We start from the raw sequence: 16750 nt of genomic DNA on the forward strand, positions 1-16750 counted from the left end.
GAAACTCCCAAGAGCTCTTATCTGCCCTTCAGCTGTTCTCTTCTTTGTCGTGGTGTGTGTGTGTGTGTGTGTGTGTGTGTGTTGTGTATTCCCAAACCAGGACTTCTTTTTTCTGGATTCCACAAACACTTACTTTGCTGCAAACCGAACCCAGATTTGCTCTGACATTTTCACTTTTTCTCCCGGCCGTGTGATGAGCCTGGACATCGGAAAAGCAAAGCTGAGACTGTGGATGTGTGCATCCAGCTGGTAGCTGAATGGAAAGTCAAACTGTGATCAAAGGGATGCTTTCTGCAGTAGACGAAGCTCTAGGAAACCGGCAGAAGCAGCGGTCTGTGCCAGACAGACTACAAAGAGTCAAGACAGGTAGCAGGAGAGATTTGGAAGCCTGCATTCTGCTTTGCTGGGGGCTGTGTTTAGGGACAAAAATGTAATCAAAGGATTATGGTGTTAATCTGCTTGACTTCTCTTCTCCGGGCTGCAGCAAAGGGAGTTTGCTTCTGTTTGCATTAACTAGAAGGGATCCCCCGCTCGCCTTCACTGGCTTCTCCAAATTCTTTGCAGTAAGGTTCATTAAGCCCAGTACTTGGTAGAATGCTGTGGAGCTTGTACACCGGCAAACTTCAAAGATTTGTAGTGACAGATTGAGCTTCTGGGTTAAAACAGGGCAGAGCCCAAGGGGGAGAAGGAGAGAGTTCTAAGGAGAATTTCCAAGTGGGAAAGAAGATGATAGGAGAGTATACTGGAGGCACAGGCCCAGAGTATCAGTGATTTTGCTCTCTTTAGTTTTTTAAATCTGATCTCCTTCCTCTTCCTTGGTTTTGAAAACTATTTATAATTACGTTTTCTTTAAAAAATTGCATGATTGTGCAAAAAAGCTGTTATTCATGTGGGGCTCCGATCTTATCCTGTGGCACCGCCATTATTAAAAATTAAAAACGAAGGTATGAGGTCAGCAAGAACAAGTTGTGAAAAGACACATCTTGTCTTTCTGCGGCAGGATAGAAAGAAGAAGAGTAAGGGGCACAAGAATGCAGAGGGAGTCCCCGCTCTGGAATCTGGCTGAAGCCGGAAGAATCCTGGCACAGTCAACAACACTTTCTATGACGGTTGCCAGCACAGAGGCAGTCTTCTTTTTAAATGTTGCACAGCAGTGAGCCAAGCTTAAGGTCTAAGCCCATGCAATCTCAAGCAGGGCTTTTCTCTTTTTCAGATGCAAGCCTGTGATCTGAGACTCACAGATAGGCTATAACCGTGCTGAGAGTGAACGGCAGGTGCAATTCTCTGTGCAACCCTTGTGAATGATAATGCAACTTGATAATGCAACTCTCGGTGGTGCATTATCGGGTTTAATGCCATCCATGGGCCTCAGAAACCACCCTAGGCTCATTTCCCGGAGAAGATGGCTCCCTTAAAAACACTTTGAGGTGCAACTTCAAGGGCTCCCAGAATCATTCACGTGGCTCCGGTGCCAACACAAGCGTGACTCTCTCTTGAGAAGCGTCGTTGTGATGGTGATGTTGTTAATCGGACGCAAATCTAGAATCACCTGGGAGAGAGGCCTCTGAGCAAGATATATGTGCTAGCATCTTTTGATTACCTTGGTTAATGTGGGGTGGTTTGTTGATGTGGGTGGAGCCATTCCCTGACTGGGTCCTGGACTGTGTTAACGGTGAGGAGGACCTAGGCAGCAACCTTGTGTTCATTGCTCTGTCTTCTGACTGTAGGTTCGATGTGACCATCTGCTTTAGTCTCCTACTGACTCTCCTTCCCTGTCATGTCAGGCTGTGCCTTGGATTATGAACTAAGGAAACCTTTTAAGCTTCCTTATATTGCTTTCGTTAGAGTATTTTACTACAGAGACAGGCCAGGAAGCAGCTAAGGCCTGCACCATCCTTTCCTAAGCCCCTTCCCCCACACACACCCCGCAGCTCCCTTAACATCTGTATGAACATTGCACTAAAACTCCTTCTTTCTCTTTTGTCTCTGGTATGTGTGTGTGTGTGTGTGTGTGTGTGTGTGTGTGTGTGTGAGAGAGATCCTAGCACATCTGTGTGAACAGCTGTGGAGGCCCAAGTCTCATGCCAGGAGTCTTCTTCAGTTTCTTTCCACTTTACTTACCGAGGCAGGGTCCCTCAAGTGAATGAAGAGCTAGCCCATATGGATCATCTCCTCGCAGGCTTGCTCTGGGGCTCCCCTGCCTTTGCTCTCAGGGGCAGACTGGGATTATAGGTGAGCTGCCTCTCCCTCCTGGCGTTTACTTGAGTTTCGGGGATCTGAATGCTGGTCCTTATGCGTATGCTACAAGAGCTTTAACCCCTGGGCCGCTTCTCCATCTCCTAAAATCATCTTCCTCAGGAACTCAACTCTGCTTTGTGGCAGCTTTTCTGGAAATTCTTGTTGAGATGGCAGAGCACAGCTGGATCTACAGGATCCCAGATCCTGCTCTTGGGTTTGGTATTTTCTGTTGCTCAGGAAATGCTAAGTGGAGAACAACACTTAGGGAGCTTTTTCAATGTTGCTAGTTGATTTTTTGTTGTTGTTTTTGTTGCCTGACAAAATACCAAACAGAAAGCGCCTCAAGTGAGGAAATGACTTTCGGCTTAATTTCTGGGTACAGCCCCTCGTTTTGATTATCCACCTGAGTTCCCAGCCCGTGTGGTGATGACGCCTCGCACACGCAGGGTGGATCTTCCCACCTCAGGCAAACCTCTCTAGAAGCACCCATACGTGTGTTTCCTGGCGATTCTCACCTAGAATGCAGTTTCTTTTTGATCCAATGTGATTCAGCTGTTAAACGTTTGTGGCGTGAGTCAGCGTGTCACTGATGTTGAAAGCAGCAGTAGAACGATCCAGCTGGCCGTGGAGACCGATCATCCCAGCTGTGCACAGAGGAATCTGGCTGCTGTTGGAGCTTCTGGTCCATGGCTTGTCTCCTGGAGAAACTCACTCACCGCACTCTGCCATCCCGAGTTCAGTTCCACTTTGCGCACACTGGCGGAGTGCAAAGCTCATACCGCCAACTTCTATTTTCTGTCCAACTTTCTATTTCTGTGAATTTCATCCTGGATATTACAAAGTTCTGATGGGGAATGAGCTCCTTATCAAGGCTCTTAGGGAGATAAAGATGAAGTGAACTGAATTTCACTCACACAGAATTCCGTTTCTTTTTTAATTCATTATAGTGAAGCCGCAAAAATCTCTTTGCATTTGTGAATTGAATTCTCTTCTGTCACAAATGTTGAGCAACTGTCTCTTCTTTAGCGGGAAATTTAAACTGAAACAGATCTACGGGAAGAGGGAAAGCATGTTCTATTGAAACCAACTATGCTCTGGCGCATTCATTTTTATTGATGAGACTTTTCCATATATACAAGAAGTGCGCTATAGAATCACTTCCTCCGCTCTGATTGTTGGCTGTTATTTGATCAGTTTACTAAGGATGATGTCAGGACTGAAAGTCTAAGCAAGAGAGGAAAGTCATTATTCCTAAAATAAGTAAGTAGATAAATGTGTTAAAAAGATTCATGGATGGATGAATGAAGGAATGAATGAATGGAAGCATAGTGGGGATGGTTTCTTCGGGTCATTCCCACAGTGACCTAGTTATGATGTTGTGATTGAGGAACTATAGTTTCTTAGAAAATGGCTCATTGTACTTGAAGAATAAATGGATTCTTTCTTAAGCCTTAGCAAGACCACGCAGTGTCATCTCCTGGATCACCAGGTGGTTTGCGAACACTGTGTTGTTTATATTTCCATCTTGTCTGCCGCCTTCCACTCAAATCACAGTAAGGAGAACAGAAATCAGATTCTCGTATGCCGTAGTGTTCGCATGACCACCATGAAGTCATCTAAGTTTCCCACTCAGTTTCTCAGATATAAGACAGATGACATTGATCTCTTGTCAGGACAGTTTGGAAGATGGAGACTGACGACGGCTCCATTGTAGACAGCAGAGCTGCAGATGTAGGAAGAGCATTGGTGACTGTCACTTTCTTCTCTTTTGCTCCTCTGCCTTTTCTTTTCCCAGGCAAGGTCTCACATGTAGTCCTGGCTGGCCTGGAACTCAATACGTAAAGCAGGCTGGCCTAGGACTCAGAGATCTGCCTATCTCTGTCTCCTGTGCTATGATAAAGGGCGTGAGCTACCATGACTGGCTCATCAATTTCTTTATAAATACCATGCCATTGCAGCAGTGGCTGAGTGTGATGTTCACTAGTTATTTTTTTTAAAGATTTACTTTTATTATTTTTAAAGTGTGTGTGTGTGTGTGTATGTGTGTGCACGTGTACACGTGCTGCAGGTGGTAGATCTCTGTGTGCTGCCTGGAATGGGTGCTGGAAACCAAAACTCAACTCCTCTGCTAGAGAATCATGTGACTTTAACCTCTGAGTTGTGTCTCCCACAAGTTTTATTATCACAAATATTCAGGGATAGGAATACAGTAATACAGTGGACTGGGCCCTCCGACATCAATCATGAATTAAGAAAATGCTCTGCTGACATGCCAGTGTTAGGGACCATTCCTCAGCTGAGCTTCCTTTTTCCCACATGTCAGCTGTCACCCATGATTATCCCTCATGGTGACATAGAGGACCACCCATCACCTGATATGAGAAGTTCACTGTCTATGTTGAGCTTCTCATGCATATACATGCTGGGGCTATTCAGGGCTATTCCTCTGCTCAACTGTGGGTTACAATCAGAGTAAGATGCCCAGAGGTTCCATCTAGTGAAGCCAAAACAATAAATACCAATTCGTATGGAAACCTTCATTAAATTAATGGAACGGAGGAATCCTCTGCTCCCTCCAATGGAGACGCTGTAGAGACCACAATGGAACTACCATTTCTTGCCCCAGCAGAAACCACCAAGCACAGACTTCACCCTGGACTTGGTGAAGCCCAAGTTTTATATAGCACAGCTTTTAGTACCAGCGAAGAAAGCCTTCTGCAGCAGCCCAACAGGAGGGGAGTGATGGCTGGCTTTCAAGCCAAAGAGGACACTACTTCCATGTGTACAATGATCTCTTTTGGGTTGTGGAAAGGGAGGCTCAGCCCAGGGTCACAGGGATCTGGCTCAGAAACACTGGGACCATTGTCTTCAGAGACAACAAAGGGGTTTGTTGAAAAAAAAAAAAAAAACCTAAGCTTTAATATGAAGCCAAGAATCTGTGCTTGTCATCTTGTGTTTGTTTGGCATCAAGTGTGGCAGTCATTTTCTGTCCTTGGTGCTGTTTACATTTAGAGCAAGGCATACAGCCATGAAATAGAGGACAGCTCCTAGAAAAACCAGAAGAAATCAGAAATAAAAGCAACAGCACCTCTGAAGTTTCTCCTCCGACATCCTGTGACTTGTCTAAATCTTCAGGCCCACAAGGTGTGTGAAATGGTAGCTTTGAGGGCTCCTTGACACAAGAGCCTGCTAACCCTTCTGGACAGTTCAGTCATGAGCAGACACACATTTGGATTTGCCTGGAGGGAGGGGACAGCATTCCCTTGCTATGGAATTAGATTTTCCTGTGTGCTCATGTTTTTGGTTGTGCAGGCATTTCTTGCACACACACACACGCACGCACACACATGCATGCACACACACACAATTGCATGAGCACACGTGGACATTGTAGAGCTTGTCTCCGCCATGGTAGTAGCTCCCTGGACCTTGGGGAGAGGAACTGCTGCAGTCACATCAGCGATGCACTAACAGCTTGATGACTAAGAGCTAGAGGGTGATGCTGTATACCCGCGAGCGGGCAAGGCTTAGTACGGAGCAGTGCGGCCTCACTGAAATACCCAGCACACTTGACTTCTTTAAAGATGATAAGGAAACCGGGCTGGTACACGCCTTTAATCCCATCACTTAGGAGGCTGAGGCAGGTGGATCAATGTGAGTTCGAGGCCAGTCTGGTCTGCAGAGGGAGTTCCTGGACAGCCAGAGGTACAGAGAAACCCTGTGTCAAAAAACGGAGCCTGAACCAGCCATCTCCTGTAACCAGACAAGGCTTCCAGTGGAGGGCATGAATACCAACCCAGACATAAATCCTTTGACCTACAATTTGTCCTGTCTGCAAGATGTGCTGGGGTAAAGATGGAGCAGAAATTGTGGGAATTACCAAACAATGACTGACCCAGCTTGAGAACCATCCCATGAGAGGGAGCTCAGCCCTGAGGGCCAGGACCTAGAAGCAGGATACCCTAGGGACCTAGGATAGAACCAAACATGACTGACAAAAAAAAAAAAAAAGACAAAAAGTCAATGAAATGATTCCTAATTATATTTGTCTAGCTCTGCTATCATCACAGAGACTTTATCCAGCAACTGATGGAGTCAGATGCAGACCCACAGTTGAACATTAGGCGGAGCTCAGGGGATCCTGTGCAAGAAGAGCAGGAAGGATTATAGGAGTGAGATGGGTCAAGCACACCTCAAGAAAACCTACCAGAACCAACTAACCTGGGTTCATTGGGGCTCACAGAGACTGAACCCACAACCAGCGAGCCTGCATGGGGTTGACCTAGACCCTCTGCATATATATTACAGTTGTGTAACTTGGTCTTCGTGTGAAACTCCTAACCGTGAGAGCAGAGACTGTCTCTGGCTCTGTTGCTTGCTTTTGGAACTTGTTCTTCTTACTGGATTGCCTTGTTCAGCCTTAACAGAAAAGGCAGTGCCTAGTCTCACTGCAACTTCATATCATGGCTGACTGAGATCCATGGGAGACCTGCCCTTTTCTGAAGAGAAACAGAAGAGGAGTGGGTGGGGATGGGGAATGGGGGAAGGGAGTGAGAGGAGAGGAAGGAGGGGGAACTTTGGTTGGAATGTAAAAACAAGCAAGCAAGCAAACAAACAAGATGGCAGGGAAATTGATCACAGCACATCCCTGAATATAAAACTTAACTGAGAGTTGTTGGAACAGAATGGTATTCTAGAACTCTACAAAATTCTTCTCATTTGCACGGGAAATTACTGCACGACTGTATTTCTGTTCCACTTCATTTGCTTACCTGATCATCATAAGTAAATAACTTAAACTTCTGTATTCTCAGTGGGAGTTTTGTTGAAATTAAGTGGTTGGCCTAGTGTCAAAACAGTGTTACATTGGTCCTGATGCCAGGCTGTTTTCGTGGTGTCTTCTGAATTTGTGAAATGTCACACAGATAAACTTAATGATTTCTCAGGTGCAATACAATGAAGTAATTGCACAGTACACTTTTAAAAAATTTTTTTTATTGAAAAAAAAAATTCCGCTTCCTCCCAGCCTCTCATTTCCCTCCTCCTCCCTCCAATCCTCTCCCCCTCCCTCTCCAGTCCAAAGAGCTGTCAGGGTTCCCTTTTGTTTCCTAATGCTGCCCACTGGATACCTTGGAAAACAATCAAATTTTTATTTATTAAAATCAATTTTAGATATTTTCTCCCATGTATGGTAAGCCGTACTGACCAATTTTCTATCTCCCATCCCTAGCACCTCTGTTTCTCCTTCATGCAAATCTCTCTTTCACATTCCTGTCTATTGCTTTTGTTTTGTGACCCTCAGAGACTAACCAAGGCCATCTGTGTGACCTTGGGTTTGGAGTTGTCCCTTGGAGCCTACAGAGATCAGCAGTGATGGCACAAATAAAGACAGAACCTCTTCCTTTCCCAGAATTTATTAACAGCCAATAGTTCATAGATAAAGATAGGGCCCTGTGAGCCCCTACCTCTCCTTTGACTGACTGTTGGCGGAGCCTGTTGTCTGGACCCAGCATAGGCAATAACACTTAAGTTCACAATTGCAATGAACATATCAAGTCTAGGGAATTCTTTTTGTTGTTGTTGTTGTTGCTATTTATTTATTTATTAAAGATTTCTGTCTCTTCCCCACCGCTGTCTCCCATTTCCCTCCCCCTCCCCCAATCAAGTACCCCTCCCTCGTCAGCCCAAAGAGAAATCAGGGTTCCGTGCCCTGTGGGAAGTCCAAGGACCACCCACCTCCATCCAGGTAAGTCTAGGGAATTCTTATGAACATAAGCAATGACATGCAGTTTATGCATTTTTTATTGTTTTTGTGGCCACTAGATGCTATTTTTCTCTTGATTTCAACAAGCCTCCCTTTAATTCTGTGTTGTTAGCTCGAAGCAAAGTCTCTCTCATCCATCAAATCTTAACTTTGAAGGAGTTATGTTCTCTACAGCCATTGTTTTATAGCTTACAATTAAACCCAAGTACTGTGCCCTTCCATCAATATTAAAACTAGATTGTTGTCTTAGTCAGATATTGGTTGTTGGATTCCCTACCCTAAGTATTTTACATAAAACCTTTTGCCGACCAAATATTTGAAAACCCAGTAAAAGCTGAGTATGAGTAGAAGGCCACTAAAGGATCTTGTGAAATTCCGATTAGCCAACTGGATGGGTAAAGTACAATGATCTTATGGAAAATACGGAGGGTGTTGGTCCTTAAAGAAAGAGCTTAATGGCACCTTCAACTCAAAGGAATCGGTTAACTCAGTAAATATTTGTTGACGGCATGACTAGGAGTGTTGGGTTTTTTTTTTTTTTTTTTGGAGCTGCACCTTATTTTTCTAGAGATTTTTTATAAATGGACATATTGCAAATGTTGAATATACATATTTAAGGTACAGATTTATGAGAACTTCCTGTTTCCAATCTCTTGTTTATTCTCCAGGAAGAATGTACAGTAACCCCTTTCAAACTCTGCCCTGCACGCCTCTCAACACGGGTTCCCTGAGCAAGAAAGGCCAGGGCAAGAAGGAAGCAGATTGCCATCTCCGGGCCTAGCAGACTGACCGCGTGCACACACGCTGCCAGCATTCCTTTGGAAACAGATGTTCCTACAGAGGAATGGTTGACATGTCTCCTCTTACATTTGTTCAGTAAATGTTAATTGTGAAAAGTATGAGTTTTAAGTTGGGCTAGGAATAAGTTGTTGGGGATATGCTCTTTTGAGGGTGAATAAAACAATTATTGTAAAACCTATTTTTCTTTTTCTACCAGTATTTCTCACTTAACCAATTAGGCTTTCACAGAGAGAAATTGACTGTATCTTCCCCTACACAGAGGTGTCTAGGTCATTGTGCGAGGGAATAACTTGTAAATATTAGCAGCATTTTCTTTTCTTTTAAGCATCTACTGATGTGCTTATTTATTTATGTGTGTTCATGCACAAGCATCTGTACATGATGATGCAAGTGTGCAAGCCAGAGGGAGGAATTGTGGGATTGAACTCAGGTCGTCAGGTCTGACAGTATGACCTGAATCATGGAGACATCTTGCTGGTCTGACTAGCAGTTTTATCTAACAACTAAATATGAACTTTGCTCCTCATAATTTAAAAATTTTTTCTTCCTATCAAAAAATATGTGACTAATAACACAAAATTTCAAAGGGGGCAATCCCACTGATGATTTGCTGAAAATAAGGACTCATCACAGCACCGTGATACAATAGCCTTTAACCACTTTCAGGAGCGTGGCCATTTGTGCAACAGGAAGATAATGTGGCTGACATGAGAGCAGCAAAGATTTGGTGTGTGTGTGTGTGTGTGTGTGTGTGTGTGTGTGTGTGTGCACGCACATTCGAAGACGATCTGGATATGGAACATAAACCTAGTAAATGCTGTGAGACTTGTTTGTTCCTGCTTAACACTTCAGATAAAATAAGTCTGTGTTGGCAATTGCTACTGTGTTGAAGTCATTTTCAGATGAGCTTTTGATACAGGTGCCTCAGTTATGAACACTCAGACGTGAGCCATTGCCATCTTTGGTGCCTCTTCCTCAGGAAGTCTCAGTGACATCAGTCTTAAGTACTCTGTATTGTGTTCTAGTTTTCTGACTGGCCATAATTTGCTTGGTTTTGACTCTGGCATTCTATAATCTCATTCAAACATCACTATATAGAAGCAACTGTTACAGTGATATGAAGATGGTTTCTTCACTGCTTCATGGTGTATGTGAGTCTTTACGGTGATCGTTCTCCTTTGATTCCACTAATGGAGATTCCCTACAGATCCCATTACACGTTCGCACTCAGAGCCTGTTGTGATATGAAATGTCTCCCACAGGGTTGTGTTCCGAATGCTGGTGGAAGCCTTGGGAACTTAGGAGGCGGGGACTAGCTGAAGGAAGTAGGCCACTGGTGTCAGATGTTGGTGGTTATGTATTTGTTCTCTCTCTCTCTCTCTCTCTCTCTCTCTCTCTCTCTCTCTCTCTCTCTCTCTCTCTCTCCTTCCTAGTCTGCCATAATGAATCCTCCACTCCACATTCTCACCACCATGACCTACTTCTCCACACCTGCCCATGATGGACTAAACCCTGGGAAACTATGAGCCACATCAGATCTCCCTTCCCTTAAATTAGAAGTGCTATTTTGTCACAGAAATGAGAAAAAATAACTAACAGAGCTCAAACTCTTTCTTTCCAGATTGTTCCACTGCCCAAGAGGGCACTTAACAAAGTAGTGGTTGAAGCAATGACAGAAACCAGACTGGATCCCGAGGCTCTCCCCATCTGAATGTGTGCCTAGGGCCCTGGCTTCCACTCTTGATGGAGTGGGAATTGCCTTCCTTTCAAAGTTAACAGGAGCACCAGCTAATAGCCTGGGCAACATTTCAGGGGGCATCAAGAACATACTGATTCTCATGGCCAATCCCTGGAATTTTTTTTTGAAAAAGCACAATATTAGTTATTCCCAAAATTCATTTTAACTTTAACCTGCTTTGTGAATAGCTCTGACCCACGGCTGTTTCACTCCAGAAACCCCGAGGGAATCCACAGGACGTGAGAGTAGAGTCTTGATTAGAAAAGAAGAAAAGATTAATTCATGGTAGAAAAAACAAAGATTAAGCCATGATAAACATTGTCCTTAAAATGTCCTGCTCTAAATTGATCTTTTATGCTTAAAATTCTAGATTACATTAATTTATTTATGTGTATGACACTCACTCTCTGTGTATTTACTGGCTCTCCACATATACAGGGGTCATAGGACAACTTTTCTCTTCCTCCATGATGGTCCTGGTGATCAAGCTCAGGTCATGAAGCTTGGTAGCGTGCACGTTGATCCGCTGAACTGTCTCAGTGGCCCTGGTCATACTTGCTTTATCGTGCAGAATTTAATGGAGACTTTTTCCTTGCCTCAGGATTGCCTCATCCTTACTTGCTTTTTGGGCAGACCAAAATCATTCTGTTATCTTGGGAACTAAGGAGTTTTTCAGGACTTGGGGTTTTCAATACTAAAATAGGGTCAGACTCAAGCTATTGATCTGCATTTCGATAAAAAATATGCTGGCTTGGCATCAAAAAATAAACCAGTGTCTCTCCCTCATATGACCGAGTTTTGGAGCATGGAGTCACCTAGGCAATCTTGCACGTCTAGTGTGCAGACAGTCTGGACAGGGTCGTCTATCCTGAACACACGAGGAATCCTGGCCGTGGCTCCTGCTGTCAGACAGAGAAGGACGAGAAATGCTGCACCATTTTATTTTCCTCTGTCCTTACCACTCAGTGCCTGTGTCAGGATCGGGGTTAGTGTTCCAAATTGAGGAACAGACCCTGCTCATAGGACTAGGAAGCGAACAAGCATGGTCAGCAAGTCTCTCTCTCTTCTGTCGGCCATGGCAAAGCTATTGTCCTCCAGGAAATAGTTCCACGCGGTTTATTCTCGAGACACCTGTTTTCACATTGCACTAAGTGGCCTTATGTAGGATTTGTGTCTTTTCAGGAAAAATGACAGGCGGCTGTTCCTCACACTTGTCAGTGTTGACGTGGGCCTTTACAACACGCATTTCTAGGAAGTTCGTGACCTACGAGACGGCTGTCCTTGTAGTTGAAAAGCTATGGCCTTGTGCAGGAGAGTGAGAACTGGGAAGAAAAGATGGAAGGAACACGTGGTGTGTTTTTATTGGGCAACACAGTGACAATGCTTGTAAACCTTTCCTCTCCCTCCTCCCCCACTCAGGTTTAAAAATCTGCATTCTCAGCAGCAGGTTGCTCACTTTAATATTTGCTGACTCGGCTAAAGCGCTTGTTTAACAGATTTTTTTTTGTGACAGAGTTTTCCTGTAGGTTTTTTTTTTTTTTTTTTTTTGACATGGGGTTTCTCTGTGTAGCTTTGTCTATCCTGGAACTTGCTCTGTAGACCTCAAACTCACAGAGATCTGCCTGCCATGTGCTGGGATTAAAGGCATGCATCGCCACTGCCTGACTTCTATAACAGATTTTAAATATTGCAATGTTTAACTTCTAGCCATGCATTACATTTTTATTTGGATTGCTGGTTTTTGGAGGTAGGGGTTCCTTAAAGTTCCCTAGGCTGGCTTTGAACTTGGGATCCTCCTGCCTCAACTTGAGTTCCTGGATAGCAGATATTCAATACTATGCCTAATCTTTTAATAAGATTGAATATATATTTTTTTAAAATTTGCACATAAGCTAATTTATCTTTGTGTGAATTTTCTGTAAATAAAACTTTCGCCCCAATTTTGTGGGAGAGGATTGGAAAGTACATTAAAAAGAAAAAAAAAAAAGAAGGAAGAACTGATTGTGTGTGCTGGGCTTCTAACACGTTAACATGTTCAGGTATTTGCTGTGTGCTTTACATGTATTAGTTCCTTTAATTGGTCTTCACAGCAATCAATAGGTGTCATCAAGCAGACACATATTACCATAAAGGACAAAACCGTATTTAAAATTTTATTTATATGTGTGCAGAGAGCAAGAGTTTTGTAATTTTATCCATGGTTTCTGATGTGGGAGTGTCATATATCAATCTGTTGATTTCATTGGTTAAGTTATAATAAACCAGCTGCTTGGCCTCATGGCTTGGAACATAGATGGGAGGAGTAAACAGAATAGAATTCTGGGCGGAAGAGGAAGTGAGGTCAGACTCTGCTCTGCTTCCGGAGAGAGACCCGACAGCTCTGCTGGAGCAGAGACGCCATGCTCAGCTCTCCCAGGCAGCTGCAACCCACGATGGACTTAGGCTAGAATCTTCCCGGTAAGCGCACCTTGGGTGCTTACACACATCATTAGAAATGGGCTACTCCAGGTGCGAGAATTAGCCTGTAAGGGCTAGAGTTCATGGGCCAAGCAGTTCTTAAATGAATACAGTTTGTGTGTTGTTATTTCGGGCATGAGCTAGCCAAGTGGCTGGGGTGTTGGGGACGCAGCCCCGCCGCTCATATTTCAACAGGTTTCTCTGAGAAGAGTGGAGGTAAATGGGTCCCTGAAAGTAAGAAAAGAAGAAAAAGTAAAAAAAGAAAGTAAGAAAAAGCGGACACCTCCTCTCCCTCCCTGCACCTGTGGGGGGAGCTGACACCTCCTCCCCCTCCCTGCACCTGTGGGGGAGCTGACACCTCCTCCCCCTCCCTGCACCTGTGGGGGAGCTGACACCTCCTCCCCCTCCCTGCACCTGTGGGGGGAGCTGACGCCTCCACCCCCTCACTGTATCTGTGGAGGAGCTAACATCTCCACATCCCCTCACTGGATCTGTGGGGGAGCTAACATCTCCACACCCCCTCACTGGATCTGTGGGGGAGCTAACATCTCCACACCCCCTCACTGGATCTGTGGGGGAGCTAACATCTCCAAACCCCCTCACTGGATCTGTGGGGGAGCTAACATCTCCACATCCCCTCACTGGATCTGTGGGGGAGCATTTTCTGCTATGAATTGGTTGTTAAAAGTTGATCAGTGTGGAAATGCTCAGAGTTGTCTTTGTAGATTGATATTCCCACATGTGAAGGCAACATGGAGCCGGTGTGGGGGAGGTGGGGGTAGAGATGGGGGGCGTGGTCTACCCTGTGAATTTATCATATAGCACCACATTTTCTCTAAGGCCCTCAGCAAGAAAACAGTATAAACTGTCACCTGTTGTTCAAGGTTTCACAGGCCATGTGGAGATCGGAAAGTATCATAAGAGTGAAGAAGTTCTGGGTAGCTACCATGCTGGTTCATGTGAGCCCTTGAGTGAGGGGCGTGGCCTTGTTCTGTCACCTCACCCATCAGCAGCGTTCAAGGCACTTGCGCCACTTATTTTGAAACACTTATCATTTGGCTTTTTGTTTTAAAAAAGATACTTATTTGATGTAAGTGTATGTGTGTGTGCCCGAGTGAGTTTATGTGAACCATGAAGGTGGGTGGGTGCTTGAGGAGGCCAGAAGAGGACATCAGGCCCCCAAGAACTGGAGTTACAGGTGGTTTCAGCCACAGCGTTAGGTCTGCAAGAACAGTAAGTGCTCCTAACCACTGACCAGCTCTCCAGGCTCCTGCTCCTGACATCCTCTCTCATTTTCTGACCATTCCTTTTGGTCTCCTGTGCCTAGGAGATGATCCCAACATCCATCACACTTCACTCTGGAATCCCAAGTCTTTGTCAATATACCACATCTTTGACTCTTGTCTCATTCTGCATTTCAAATATAACGCCCAGAATGAAACTACCGAAGATCTGGTCCTAAGGTTATTGCTTCTAGTTTCCTTTACTTCAGAAATGGGACAGCTTTCTCTCAGTTGCTTAAGTTCTCAATGTATTTGGTATTATTATTAGGAATGCTAACTTACGAAGTCAAAACCCTTTATATCCAGGCTCTTGGTCTCATCAATAAAAGAATTTATGAAGGACACAGCAAGTCAGCAAGCAAAGTTTCTTTGTATATCCCCAAAGGAACCCTGTGAATTCCATGTGGAATAAACTCAATGAAAATAGCATTAAGACCTGTTACAACAAAACCATGGGAAGACAAAGATAAAGAGAGATTCTTGGAAGTAGCAAAAGAAATGAGTGCTAATTACAACAGAAGAACCATAAAGTTCGTGGCTGATTATGCATCCAAACCCATAAAGGACAAAAGCCAGTAGATACCTGTCCACCAAGAATTCTCTATCTGGCAAAATTGTTTTCAGAAATGAGTGTTATAATCTATTCCCAGATGAACAAAAGCCTGGGGGTTTGCTTGTTCTACAATATGTCCTAAAGGGGATCATCAATTTGTAATGTAAGGATATTGAACAGTAACTTGATGTGTATGAAGAAACAAAGACTTCAGTAAAGGAAATTGCATGGACAAACACATCTTATCACAGGGATGCTATACCTGCACTGAGCTGCTGCCATGGAACTTCAAAACCACTTGGAATTTCTTGTGCCACGGGAATGTTTCATTATGCTAGTGAGACAGCTCCTTGTGGGTCATCACATGCTCCCTTGCAGAATATCTGCACTGCACTTTTGCTTCTAAATAATAACATCCCTTGCTACTTTGCTACTTGTGTGTGCCTTTGCAGTTCTTCAGACAAGATGTCAAGAACCTGGTAATAGAGCTGGAGAGGCAGCTCAGCTGTTAATAGCACCAGCTCTTCCTACAGAGGACATGTTCGGTTCCTAGCACCCACGTCCAGTGTCTCACACCACCTGTACCTCCAATCCAGTGCTGCCTTCTGGCCTCTGCAGGCTCCAAGCTCTCACACACAAGTCCACACGCAGGCATACCTGTATACACATAATTAAAAACAAAGAAGGACTTAAAAAAAAAGAACTTGGTGATCCAGACAGCAATTGCTGGTTACACCTGTGCTAGAAATGAAGCATGCTGTATTTCGTTTTGCAACACGGTTTTTAATTTCTTATGTTACCTAAGAGATAGAAGTATAGCATTGTTTATAAATATGTGATAATTGGCACATAATGTATAAATGCTGTCTGCCACAAATAAAAGCTCATTATTACCAAAAGGTTTAGCTTCAGACACCAGAGGAAACTTGAGTATATAGCTGGCATACGTGTGTGCACACTTTTCTCCTTGGCATCCAATCACTGGAAGGAAATGTGTTTGCCTGGAAATAATTCCATGGAAAGCAACCACAGATTCCCCTGGGGTTCTAGACCACAAAGCTGGTCTAACTGGCTTTACCCTTATATTTTGAAGGTGTTCTTGCTTCTACGCTAGAGTAGCTACACAAGAGTTCCAGGAAAATGAGATGTCAAAGAAGTCATTTTCGTAGTGCCATTTTTGTTCCAATGGCCAGAGAGCCACCCCTTGCAGCATGACCTCTGGAGTGGTGGTGCAGCCAGGCACTGTGAAGTGCAAGGGCCAACCATAGGCATTATTTGGCAACTTGAGCACCCAAGACACCAGAGGAAGAGATGTAGAATATGTGTGTCCTGCATTGTATTACATACTTTGCTCTGACCAAGACTAAACCAGTTAGCGCTGGAAAGAGGGAACATTTTGTTATGTAACTTGACCCACAAGCATCTTTTCTTTAAAATAAAGTGAGCACACACATAATTTTTAGTGCTCTATGGCCTAACAATACAATTGAAAGACAACTTCTCACTCTTGAAAGAATTTCTGATATCAGACTTGCTTTCTGGAGGTGCAGGTGGATGCAGGAAGGGTTGTGCACAAATTGAAGCCTGTCTAACTCACTCAAGGACTCCTTATCCATCTGCCCAGCTACTCCAAATAGCTAAGGCAGGGAGGCTGGGCAAAAGATAGTAGCCTAATGAACAAATTAGGAATATTACCCATAACTCCACAGTTAGACTTTGATTTTTTTTTTAGCATTTTTTTTTGGTATTTTTTCTTATTGGGAATATGGAAACTCTTTGCCTTAGCAGTCCAACATTCCACCATGGTTCATCTTCCATATGTTCGGAACTCACCTGTTCCCCTTCTTTGAGATGATTTCATATTGTTGTAAAAAAGGTCCATTAAAACAAAAGATAAAAAACCCACAACATTATAG

General features: G+C 44.0%; 1 long non-coding RNA gene across 1 annotated transcript; it reads left to right on the top strand.

Moving 5' to 3' along the window:
• Nucleotides 1–3123: 3123 nt before the first annotated feature.
• On the top strand, nt 3124–8911 carry LOC126497035 (uncharacterized). Its single transcript, XR_007590518.1, has 3 exons — nt 3124–3498; nt 7905–7984; nt 8671–8911. It is a non-coding gene; the product is annotated as an uncharacterized lncRNA (long non-coding RNA).
• The last annotated feature ends 7839 nt before the right edge of the window (nt 8912–16750 follow it).

Source organism: Alexandromys fortis, unplaced genomic scaffold (genome assembly GCF_014885135.2).
Source record: "Alexandromys fortis isolate MF-2015 unplaced genomic scaffold, M_Fortis_MF-2015_v1.1 scaffold_25, whole genome shotgun sequence".
Lineage (NCBI taxonomy): Eukaryota > Metazoa > Chordata > Mammalia > Rodentia > Cricetidae > Alexandromys > Alexandromys fortis.